The sequence below is a fragment of the Callorhinus ursinus genome, unplaced genomic scaffold, assembly GCF_003265705.2.
Source record: "Callorhinus ursinus isolate GAN/ISIS: 27379988/994484 unplaced genomic scaffold, GSC_fseal_2.0 scaffold54, whole genome shotgun sequence".
Classification (NCBI taxonomy): Eukaryota; Metazoa; Chordata; class Mammalia; order Carnivora; family Otariidae; genus Callorhinus; species Callorhinus ursinus.
This window is the reverse complement of record NW_027397116.1, coordinates 17,689,868-17,703,293: the sequence shown is the minus strand read 5'-3', so window position 1 is coordinate 17,703,293 and position 13,426 is coordinate 17,689,868.

Genomic DNA, 13,426 nt, shown 5'->3' with positions numbered 1-13,426 from the left:
CATTTGTATGTATTTTTTTGAAAAATATCTATCCAGATATTTTGCCCACGTTTTATTAGGTTTTTTGGAATTTTTTTTTTTTGCTATTGCATTGTAGGAGTTTCTTATATAAGTATTAAGTCCATATTAGATAAATGATTTGCAAACATATGTAGGTTACCTTTTCACTCTGTTGCTTATTCCATTTATTGTGCAAAAGTTTTCAGTTTAAAGTAGTCCCATTTGTCTATTTTTACTATTATTGCCTGTGCTTTTGATGTCATATGCAAGAAATCATTGCCATGACCAGTGTCAAGAAACTTTCCTGGTGATTTCTTCTAGAAGTTTTAGAGTTTCAAGTCTCCATTTAAATCTGTAATCTAATTTGAGTAGATTTTGTGTATAATGTAAGTTAAGGATCCAACTTTATTCTTTTGCATGTAAATATCCTTGAATCCTTCACCATTTGTTGAAGAAATTGTCCTTTGCTCACTGTGTGTTGACACCCTTGTCAAAGGTGAGTTGATCATAGACATGTGGGTTTATTTCTGGGCTCTTTGTTCTATTCCAGTGGTCTATATGTCTATATTTATGTAAGTAACATATTTTTTTAAATTATTGTAACTTTGTGATATAGTTTTAGGTCAGGAAATCTTATGCCTCTAGTTTTGTTCTTTCTTATGATTACTTTGGCTATCTTGGGTCTTTTGGGGGTCCATATAAATTTTAGGATTTTTTTTCTGTATTTGTAAAAAAAACCATTGGGATTTTGTTGGAGATAACATTGAATCTGTCGTTTCCTTTGAGTAGTAGGTACATTTTAACAATATTAAGTCTTTCAATCCATGAATATGGGGTACATTTGAATACATTTGTATATTTAATTTTTTCATAAGTATTTTGAAGTGTTTGGTGTACAAATATCTTACCTCTTTAGTTAAGTTTATTCCTAAGTATTTTATTCTTTTACAACCTACCAAGACTGAATCATGAAAGAATAAATCTGAACCAACCAATAATGAGTAAGGAAATTGAGTCAATAATCAAAATCTTCCATCTAAATTACTGGTTAATATTAGAGAAAGTGGGGAGAAATTGATGTTTTCTAAGGGATGGGTCTTTTATGGAACTATAAATAACTGGCATTGATCTTTAAAGAAGCATGATTTATTATAGGCATTGTTTCTAACAAATTGAAGTAAAACAAAAAACCCAACCACTAAAATCAGGGTCCTGTTGACCTATTTTGATATTAAAAAAATAGAGTCAACATTTGTTGACTACCACAAATATGTGTCTCCTTATAAATGTCTCATATTTTAAATTAGCTTTTTGTTCAACAATATTGTAAAGCAAGCATTTTTTTTCCCTTAAGTCAAAGTGAGAAAGTTGGAGCTTAAGATGCTGATAATTGCCAAAATTTGGATATATAAAGTGACAGATTTGGGATTCATTCCAGAGCCTCCTGACTACCAATCTAGTGCTCTTGTCCCTAACATGCATACAGCCTTTCTAAGTGGATTCCAACCACTCTCATCAACTTCCTGCTGCAACTGTTCCCAATAGATCAATGAAGAACAGTTTATAAAACTGTAAAACTGCAAACCCTCAGAATCCTCTCATCCGTCAGCTTTTCAAAAACTTTCTCAGTTCTAAGCTATCTAGATAGGATTTTGGGAAAACAAGTTGTGATTCAACAGGGGAATCTGGAAACTAAAGGCCATGTAATGCTCTATACCTTCTATCACTGTCACGGCAGGCAAGACACCCAGACACACACACATCTGTGAATATAATTTTGTACTGTATTAATTGTTAAAGCCATATATGGTGATAATCCATGTGCTATGTTTTAAATTTGGAATATAGATAATATTAACCATAGGCTATTTATTTTATAGCAGTGTAGTGATTATGAGCATTAGTATTATTACTAATACTATTTTAGTATGTATAATGTGTTAGGTACTGTACTAAATATTGCACATACATTATACTCCCTCAATTTTCATACAAATGCTTGAAGAGTCACATGTTTAATAGTCATTAAAACAAATATGATAAAGACTTAGTATCTAAAATATATAAAAAACTTATGTAACTCAACATCCCCAAACCAAATAATCCAACTAAAAAATGGGCAGAAGACATGAACAGACATTTCTCCAAAGAAGACATATAGATTGCCACCAGACACATGACAAGATGCTCATCATCAGGGAAATGCAAATCCAAACTACAATGAGATATCACCTCCCACCTGTCTGGAAGACTAAAATCAGAAACACAGGAAACAACAAATGTTAGTGAGTTTGTGGAGAAAAAGGAACACTGGTGCACTCTTAGCGGAAACACAAACTGATACACTTTCCACTGTGGAAAACAGTATGACGGTTCCTCAAAAAAATTAAAAATAGAATTACTATATGAGCCAGTAATTCTATTACTGAGTATTTACCCAAAGAATATGAAAACACTAATTTGAAAAGATATATGTACCCTTATGTTTATTGCAGCATTATTTACAATAACCAAATAATGGAAGCAACCCAAGTGTTCACTGAAAGATGAATGGATAAAGAGTGGTATATATGTACAATAGAATATTACTCAACCATAAAAAAGAATGAAATCTTGCTATTTGCAACAACATGGATCAATCCAGAGGGTATAGTGCTAAGTAAAATAAGTCAGAAAAAGACAAATACCATATGATTTCACTCCTATGTGGAACTTAAGAAACCAAACAAATGAACGAAGCAAAAAAACCCAAAAAACAAAAAACAGACTCTTAACTACAGAGAACAAATGGTTAGGAGAGGGGAGGTGGAAAGGGAGGGTATTGAGTAAAACAGGTGAAGGGGATTAAGAGTACACTTATGATGAGCACTGAGTAAAGTATGGAAGTGTTGAATCACTATATCATACACCTGAATCTAATATAACACTGTATGTTAACAATACTGGAATTTAAACAAAACAAAACAAAAGAATGCAAAGAATAGATCAAAGAATGGGGACAGAGGCATATGGGTTGCCTTCTGCTGCTGCAGATCCAAAACATTCATAACTAGTTATGCAAAGATTACAAGAGCAACTGCAAATACAGAAACCAGGCAGCCTCTAGGGACCTGGCTTACCCTTGATACTGAGTCTCCCACATGCCTAATATGGCATTCAGCAGGGAACACCAGTGTCATTGTATACCCTTAGAGGGGGCTGATTAGAAGGAAAAAAAATATTTATATATAAAGGTAATTCTTGGAATGTCAGCTTTACCACACTGACTAAATTATGTAGGTATGAATTGTCCCTTTGGGACAGCCCATAGCAAATATTGTCTCCCTAGTTTCCTCAGTTGAATTCTAAACAACCCTAAGAAGAAGAAAATACTTTGAAGAAAACTGCCATAGGAAATATGATTTTGCATAGTACCTACTTTTTGCTCTCAAGAAAAGATGGAATTTATAAAATAAGAGATAAAAGGTGAGATTGTAAAGTAAAACTTTCAGGTGAAACACCCACTAAGATGGCTATAATCAAAAGAATGGAAAATAACAGGTTTCGGCAAGTATGCAGGAAAATAGGAATCCCTGTGCACTGCTAGTGGGAATGAAAAATTGTTCTGTTGCTATCAAAAATAGTTTGGCAATTCCTCAAAAAGTTAAACATAGAATTACCATATGATTCCAGCAAATCTACTCCTAGCAATACAACCCAAAGCACTGAAAACAAGGGCTCAAAGAAATGCCTGTTCACTGATGCTCACAGCAGCACTATCCACTAGCCAAAATGTCAATGCAGAAACAACCCATGTGTCAATGAATGGATGGACATAGAATCGAATGTTATTCAGTCATAAAAGGAATTAAATACTGCTTCATGCTAAAACATGGATTAACTTAGAAAACATTATGCCAAGTCAAAGTGGCGAGACACAAAAAGTCACATTTCGTAAGATTCCATTTATATGAAACATCCAGAATATGTAAAAACAGAGACAAAAAGCAGATGGGTGGTGTCAGGGACTAGGGTGAGGGGTAAATAGAGAACAACTGTTTAATGGGTATGAGGCTTTATTTTAGCATGATGGCAATATTTTGGAGCTATTTAGAACCAGTAGCTGAACTGCATTGTAGATGAACTATGCGTGTGTGTGTGTGTGTGTGTGTGTTGCCTTTCCTGTGTTTTTCTAATTGAGATATAATTGACATATAGTATTGTGTGAATTTAGGGTGTGCAATTTGTTGATTTAATACATTTATGTCTTGCTATGTGATAACCACCATAGAATGATTAGCTAACACCTCATGCAATTATCATGTCTTTTTTTGTGGCAAGAACAATTAAGATCTAGTTTCTTAGCAACTTTGAAGATAATAGGTTAGTTTTAATTTGGCCTTATTTAATCCATTAATGTAAACTACTTGTTTTTGGTGCAGAGGGGTATGATGATTTTACAAAAATATTCTAATGTTACAGATAAAACTTAGTGTCTCTAAATTTAGACTTCTCAAAAGCTCATTTCCAACTCTTCCTTCAATAACGAAAAAGAAGTGATTAAAGTGTTCAATTGCACAATCAGCGGACAACAATCTACATGACACATTTAAGAAAGGGATTAATCTCAACATCGTACAAAGATGCTAAAATTAGCTTACCTGTGAGTAATTGTTTAACATCTTGTAAATACAAATGCAATTACTAATTTTGCTTGACCTTTCTGATTATGGATTTTGGATAAGGACATTCAACCTTCTCTTAGAGAAAAACACTCTTCATATTGGATTATGAGTGACATTTTTAAATTGTAATGTTAGAATTTTTATTCTAATGATAAATGCTTATTTTGAAGGTAAAAATAAACCCATATGATAGACAAAAATGCAAAGAATAAAGCATTATTTTAAATCTCACTTTTGGGCTGCCTGGGTTGGTGCAGTTGGTTAAGCATCCAACTCTTGGTTTCCACTCAGGTCATGATCTCAGGGTTGTGAGACTGAGCCCTACATCAGGCTCTGCACTCAGTGCAGTCTGCTTGGGATTCTCTCTCCCTCTCCCTTTGCCCCTTCCAACCCCCCACCCCACTTTCTCTCTTTCTCTCTGTCTCTAAAATGAATAAATAAATCTTAAAAAAATAAATAAATCTCACTGTCAAAAATGTTAATTAGCATTTGGTAAACATGATTTCAGATATTATGGTATGAGAATCACAAGAAGTATCATAGAGTTATAAGGATAACACAACTAATATAAGTCTCAGAATTGTCCAAAACGTTTTTTGTAAGACCTAAGGACATATACGTACTCACTGTCATTTCTGATATTACAAAATTGGTATTTTTAATTCATTATATTAGTTATTTTTAATTAATATATATCCATAAATAAACTTGTACTTGATTTCTAAAGTCTAACAACTTTAGTGATATCTTTCCAGACAATGTAGTCTCCTCTCATTTAAACTCAGAATTTGGGTATGATTTCTCTATTATTACATCCCAGGTATGAATTATATGTTTAGAGGTACATGTTGTCCTGAAATTAGTGCTTTTGTTGCTATCTGGGTCAAGATTACCCAGGATATTTGGAGTAACACACAACCTCATAATCTCAATGCCTTCATTTCTGCTTATACTACTTAAATATATTTGTACCATATATTTATATATATTTATACTACTTATACATCAAGGGTGACCCTGGAATTCTGCCTAACATTGTCATTATCCTTTCTCTGGTACCCAGGATAACAGAGAAGTCACTATCTGAAATGTTGCTGTTAGCCATGGTAGAGGGAAAACAAGTATTCTGGAGAGTCTCACACTGGCAACTAAGTGCTCATTCTACACATAGAACATATCCTTTTCACTCACAGCTCATTGGCCAGAAGTAGTCTCATGGCCCCATCTGGGTACAAGTAGTGAGGAATTACAATCTTACTCTAAACCTAAAGGGAGAATTGGAATACTCAAGTGTCCAGCAATATTGATAACCACATGCGCCTCTTTCCTCCCTGGCCTCAGCTCTGCTATACCTCATCTTGTTTGATTCCTTAACACTTACTGCTTTTGCTGGTCATCTGAGGCTGCCCACAGATATACCTGTCTAGACACAGTTCACATACATTATGGCTCTACTCCTTACATGTCATGTGGAACTCAGATTTCTTTCAAGATTGATAGTTTCTATGGCTACACTGTAGGAAGTCAAGAAACTATTCCTTCTACTCTGGAATTCTTTAGACCTTCCTGTAATGTTTATTTTCCACCTTCCCCTTAGAGTTCCAACCCAAAATGAATGTATAGTGTTGGGTATTTTTCAGAGATCCTTTGATCTCTTGCCTTAGTGCACTGGTTAAAACTTCAGTAAAAATACTGAAGGTGAGTGATGGGAGTGAATATACTTGACTTCTCATTGGTATCAGGGGAAAACGTTCAATCTTCCACCATTAAGTGTGTTGTTTGCTAGGGTTCTTTTAGTGTGTCTTTATTGGGCTGAGGGACCTTCGCTTTTGAATCGGCTAAAAAAGTATGGATTTTTACAGATTATGGGTTTTTTTTCTTGGTGATTGGTAGGAGTGATGCCCTTTTTAACTTTCTATATACTAAACAGAAACTAGAAATCTAGGGGTATCTTCTCAAGTCCAGCATGTTGTCATTCCTCCCAAATGTATTGAATATTTATAAATTATACTGGATTGTATTTTAAAAGCATTTCTTATAAATTTTTTAAACTGTGAAAGTTGTAGAAGTTGCTATTAAACCTTCAGACTGAGCTAGAACTTATCTTGAATTTACAGGGCAAAAATAAATTTTAGAGATTCTATTTCTGAAGAAATAGAATCAATTCCAAACTATTTTTCTTTAATAAGAAGCTATCAGTTGGTCACAGGATACAAAACAAGAATTTTTTTAAAAAATAATTTATCTCTAGTAGCATAATTACCACAAACTTTTTGATAGTGCAAAACAAAAACAAAAATATAAAATCACCCAAAACAAAACACATCTTCAGAGTCCTGAATCAGGAACAGATGAAATGTTAGTTTCTTAAAATTCTTTCCACTGTTCTTTGTTACATGAAAATTACTTCTATTTGGTAATGTCAATTAACACTTTATGCTACCCTGCTGTTTTTTTAGTTTAAGTTTGAGGACTTCTCTTAATTTGGAAATTAACTATTTTTCAGTTTCCTCTAATACCTAATTTACATTTTAGTAAACAACATTCTTGTATGTTCTTTATTTTGGTATATACAAACTTGAAAATAAACTTTGTTTACCATTTCTCTGGATAAATTAATGGCCAACCAAGCAAAAGAATCTATGGTATATCAGACCTGTTTTTATAAACCCAATCAGTCTAGCTTCAGCAACTACAGACTTAATCATCATGCTATTAAATCTGTCTTAGGGTTCATTATATCATATAGGTTAATGGCATTCACTTATTTTGTTTTTAGCCATGGTGTCTTTCTTCAAATAAAAACCTAAAAATTGTAGATAGAAGTATGTAGATAGAAACATGTATAGCTTTTGCATCTGAAGTTGGGTAAGTGCCCTGGTACCTGGGACATGAATTTCTCTTACCCCTGGACTCTCTTGGCCTGTACAGCTCATAAAAAGGATAAGTCAAATACTTCTTTGGGTCATATTTTGAAAATACTAATCCAGGTGGAAACTAATTTTTTTAATGTGTATTTATTTATTTGAGAGAGAGAGCGAGAGAGGGGGGAGGAACAGAAGGAGAGGGAAAGAAAGAATCTCAAGCAGACTCCCTGCTGAATGCAGAGTCTGACTCCAGGCTCCATCTCTCCAGTAGTGGATTCTCACTACTAAGGATGACTGATTATGAAAGAGCAAAGTATGGTCTTTCCAACATCAGATGTTTGGATTCCATGTTTGACAACTTACCCAGGTCTCTGTTGAGTGCAAGTTTCTAATCATCCCTAAGGTTTTCTTCTGGTTAAATTGTTTGGTAAACTCCTCAAGACTAGTGAAAGAATAAACATATTTAATATTTAAGGAAAACAAGAAAATAAAACTCAGTAGAACAATGAAATCTTTAGGAAATACAGCTGTATCTTCTTTCTAATACTGCTGGGCTTGTGTCCATTCCACTCCCATCTTGTTGGACCATCATTAAAAGATAAATAAAACTGCACTGCTGGGAAATGTTCCAAAATGATCATAAACCCCTCCCTCTACATCTAACATCAAGTTAAGAATTAACATAGTAAACGTCACATTTTACTGAAACTGTACTGGGAAATGGTAGTAAACGTAGTTTCCTTGACCACCTCTCAGGTTGGTGATAAAGGTTAGTATTAGGTAGTGTACCCTTCCCTGCAGCAATATTACACTAGCCAGCACACTTGAAATCAGCCTTGGCCTTGTGTTTGTGGCCACTACCATGTGAGCAGAATTAAGCAATGTTCCTTCTGGGGGTGCCTGGATGGCTCAGTCGGTTAAGCGTCTGCCTTCGGCTTGGGTCATGATCCCAGGATCTTGGGATGGAGCCCATAGTCGGGCTCTCTGCTCAGTGGGGAGCCTGCTTCTCCCTTTCTCTCTGTCTACTGCTCTGCCTATTTATGCTCTCTCTCTGTCAAATAAATAAATAAAATCTTTGAAAAAAAAAAAGCTATGTTCCTTCTGGCTGGAAGTTCCTAGAACCTGCATGTCCACCCACATGTTCTCTTTCCTCCCTTCAAAGTTTCTAGTGATGTCCAGAGAATGGATGAGTCCTGAGGAAGGACAAAAATAATGTAGGGAAATTGTGAAGAACATGAATATGAATGAGAAACAAGCTTTTTTGATTACATATCACTGAGATTTGAGAGTTGTTTTACTAAAATGTAAACAAGCTCATCCAAATGATATAGGAATATGTTATTATTTTATAAACAAAGAAACACCAGCTTTAAACTCTGGCCAAATAAGATTCTATCACTGACCGCTAGAGTATACTGCTTCTCCTTAACCCAGAAGTTTCCAATCTTGGTTTACAAAACCCCAGAGGTCTCTAGTTCTCTAGGTAGAGGTGGGGTGGGAGAGCTTGTGAGGTAGAGGAAAAGTGGACTTCAAGTCCATTTCAACCATTCTGTTGTGTTGCTTTGATCAGCCACTCAATACATTGAGATCCTTTTTTTATAATTCTTTTTTAAAAAGGTTTTATTTATTTATTTATTTGTCAGAGAGAGAGAGAGAGAGAGAACACAAGTGGAGGAGGGGTAGAGGGAGAAGCAGGCTCCCCACTGAGCAAAAGGAGCCCAATGTGGGACTTGATCCCAGGACCCTGGGATCATGACCTGAGCCGAAGGCAGATGCTTAACTGACTGAGCCACCCAGGAGTCTCTACATTGAGATTCTATGTAAGATTTTAATTAACTAAATTTGGCTCCTCTCAATTTATTATAATATGCCCTGTCTAAAATAAGAATATAAACAGAAAGGGAAGAATAAGCAGAGTATCTTTAAAAAGATAAAACTCAAAGAGTAAAGATGTTTAATTGTGTCTGCAGTCTTGACCATTAGGACAGCCCTACTCAGCAGATACAGACACCTCTGGTCACAAGTGCTAATTGCTACCATTACTAAACTATAACTTCTTTGTGCTTTTCATGAAGATTTTTGTCATGGGAGTATCTGTCTTGATTAAGGGAAATGAATGTGACACTCTCCTTGAGCGTTACATTTCTCTTTATATATTAATGATTTGTCATTTTACATTTTTCTTTATACATTAATGATTTGTCATTTGGTCAACATGTCAGTCTTCTGAGAATTTGGCTAATATGAGCCATTCCCACCAGGGTCACACTCCTTCAAGCATGTGCAAATACTACAAACAGATCCTAGAATTTAACCATATCTCAGTCTGCAACCCTGAGGCCCTGCCTGGACAGAGAGCCAGATTATTTATATGACAGGCACCACCTCTACCTCACTGATCTGTACCTTGAACATAAGCCTGCTTTGTTTATTCTTTCTTTTGGTAATATTTTCTCTACTTTTAGCACAGTAAAAAGAATTGAGAAGCTTACTAGCTCTGCTCTCACCAGAATATAAATTTCATCAGGAGAGCAAGTATTGGACTTTGAGAATAGATGCTTTTTTCAGAGTACTAAACTCTGGCCACACTTTAGAAGAGATTTATGGTATCTGTGTGCCCTGAACAACCAGTGGCACTTCTAAATGTTCCTAACCTTTCAAGAAAGCAAATTTAGCATCAAGAACACTGGTTGCCTAGTTCAAAAATTTCACCCATGCTAAGACTTTTTATTAAAATGTATATTTTAAATACTAAAAGTGATATTATTTTCCTGCAGTGCTATACCTAAATAAACCATAATTGTAACACTTAATGATTCAGAAAACAAGCCATAAAAGAAGATACATAAATACCAGCACACAGCAAAATTCCAGCCATAGAACTATTATGTAAAAAAAAAAAAAAAATACAGGGATGCCTGGGTAGCTAAGTCATTAAGTGTCTACCTTCAGCTCAGGTCATGATCCCAGGGTCCTGGGATCGAGCCCCGCATCAGTCTCCTGGGCTCAGGGGGGAGTCTGCTTCTCCCTCTCCTTCTGCTGTTCCCCCTGCTTGTACTCTCTCTGCCAAATAAATAAATAAAATCTTAAAAAAATGAATAGTTGAAATTAGAAACTTAAATATCCCTCAGTTAAAAACTGCAACCAAATCCTAAATTCAACGTCCCATAAATTAAAATTTAAGACATAATTTGAAGGCTTTGGAGGTAGCAAACTGCACAAGTGACAGCCGAAGTTCATAAAACCAGCACAAAAACAGAAACATCCACATTTTTTTTCCAATAATCCTTTATCATCACTCATTTAAACTGAATTTGAACCTAAGAAAATGTTCTCTGCAATGTTCAGGAAAGAAAAACACCCACTGGTAAGTCTGTATTGGTAGATTTTGTTTTTTTGTGTATTAATCCTCCAATTCCTTTCTGTTTTCCTCAAAAGCTTTCTCAAAAGTTGGAGCCATCTTTGAAATGATATTGTTTTAACTATTTCTCCAGCAGGGCATGTTTCATTAGTGATAGCCGTGGTCTTAACTGACGGTTGAGTAGCACTGGATTTTATCTAAAAAATCATGACAACAAGCAATAATAAAATCACTCATCCTGGACATAAAGCATAAAGTTTTTTTAATCATTTTTATCTCCTTTTTTTCTGATTCTCTGTTATGAAATGAAAAAGGGTTTTAATTGGTCCACAATTGGAAGGCTTTGGTCAAATTCTCCAAATTTGTTTTTTTCTAAACATTTTGGTTGTTTCTTATAATTTTGACCATAATCTTTTATTAATAGATCTATTTCATTTTTAAGATATGTTATGGTCAAAGAAGTTGAAAAATATGCCACAAAATTAGGATACACATGCAAAGATGCTTTCCCAGCTTAATATATCCTGTTGAGGAGGTAGTCCTCTAAGGAATATATAAAATCATAAGGTGTTTAAATCTTTTTTTAAAACCTAGAAATAATTCTATTTCCTTTATCCATTGTTTTAAATTCATGTGTATTTGTGTTAAGTCATTTGATTCTTCAAACTTTGACTCTTGGATTTAGATTTTCTTCTTTTTCTGGTATTGACTCTTCGATTGACTTTACTTCTATTACTTACACCTCAGTTAGGAAGATAGATTATTTTTTTCTGGTTGAAGGATGAGATTAACCTTGCACATGAAATATGGTGTTTTTCAATAGTAGTCTTTAACTGTAGATATGAATTAGAAAAAGAACTAGCTCTTCACACAACTGCTTGATGAGAATTGTAGTCTGTAACGCATGCACTGTATTGCTTTACACTCAAAAAAGAACATGAATGATTGCATTTGCAAGTCGATGAAGAGAGTGACATGTGAAATTCTTTGTTATTAATGTTCTGCTAGATGGTCATTTACCTTAAAGAAGAAAATTTTTAGAAAATTGAAACAGTAAAAATGCAATTCAGAAGAATGACTATTTCATCCAAAAGTTGCTCAGGAATATATTTATTAAAAGAGTCTAGGGATGCATTAAAAAAGGTCCACTCCTCCTGATACGGAGAAAATCAAATACTCTAAACTATGTGTAAATAAGTATTTTTCCTTGTACATAAAGTAATCTTTTGGTTTCATCATGCTGTCTTCAGTAGCTTTATTGTTTAGACTTAGTTACTCACATTTAACAAGCAGAAATTAAACATGAACCGGCCACAGAAATTCTCCCAGTTCTTTTATAAACATTGGTGCAACAACTGGTTACAGAATCTCTTGTTCAGAAGAATTATAGGGGTGGATAATGTCCTGTACTTGGGTGGCAGGCAGAGAGAGGAGATAGATGCTTCCACCTGAAACATTTCAGGAACTTTATATAAGATGTCTATAAAAGTATGTTTATAAAGATAGACATTGGGTCCCAACATAAATTTTAGCAGATTAAAATTCTGTAAGGTTTATAATAGTTCAAACTTTGAGCATTTATAAGTTCTTCATGAAACTTCTTGAAGCCTTGGAAAAAGATTTATGTTTAATGTAAAGATTTTTGGTATATTGCAATAGAAAATATAAACTATCCTTTTTAAACACTTATTTATTTATTTATTTATCTATTTATTTATTTATTTTACACACCATCAATATTCCTAAAATTTTTATTCTTTCAAGCATGAAATTGTTAAAAATGTGGTTTGAACAGTGGTCATTTCCACAATGTTAAAAATGTGTATTAAATCTTTCCTACTTGTGAGGCTGTTTAATTGGTCTGAAATTTGGCCTATTTGGACATTCTGTGCATATGTACAAATATAGAATATCTTTGTGACCTAGGATGAGGAAGGATTTCTTAAATAAAAATTCAGTGAAATAAGCCAATTACAGAAAGACTGATATTGCATGATTCCACTTATATGAAGTATACAAATTAGTTCATAGACCCCAACTGTGGAATGGTGGTTGCTAGAAGCTGAGGAGAGAGGAAAAAAAATTACTAACCAAAAGGCATAAAGTTTCAGTTAAGCAAGATGAATAATTTTATAGATCTTCTGTATAACATTATGCTGACGTTAATACTGTATTATACATTAATAATTTGTTAAAAGAGCAGATCTCATATTAAGTGTTCTAACCACAGTAAAATAAAGTTTAAAATGTGAAATTTCAAAACAAAACATAATGCAAACTATTAATAAGATTATAATAAAATAGAATATTTCTGTTTAATAAGGCATATTACAAAGTAAATAGAAAGATAACAAATTTAAGAAGATACTTGCAATGTTTAAAAGTGAAACACGGTTACTAGCTAGAATGTACAAAGACTTCTGCAAACTAACAAGAGGACAAAGACTCAAGAGGAAAATAGGCAAATGATAAAGATAGGCAATTTATAAAAGGAAACCCTTAAATAATGAGTCAGATACATGTTCAAAAGAATT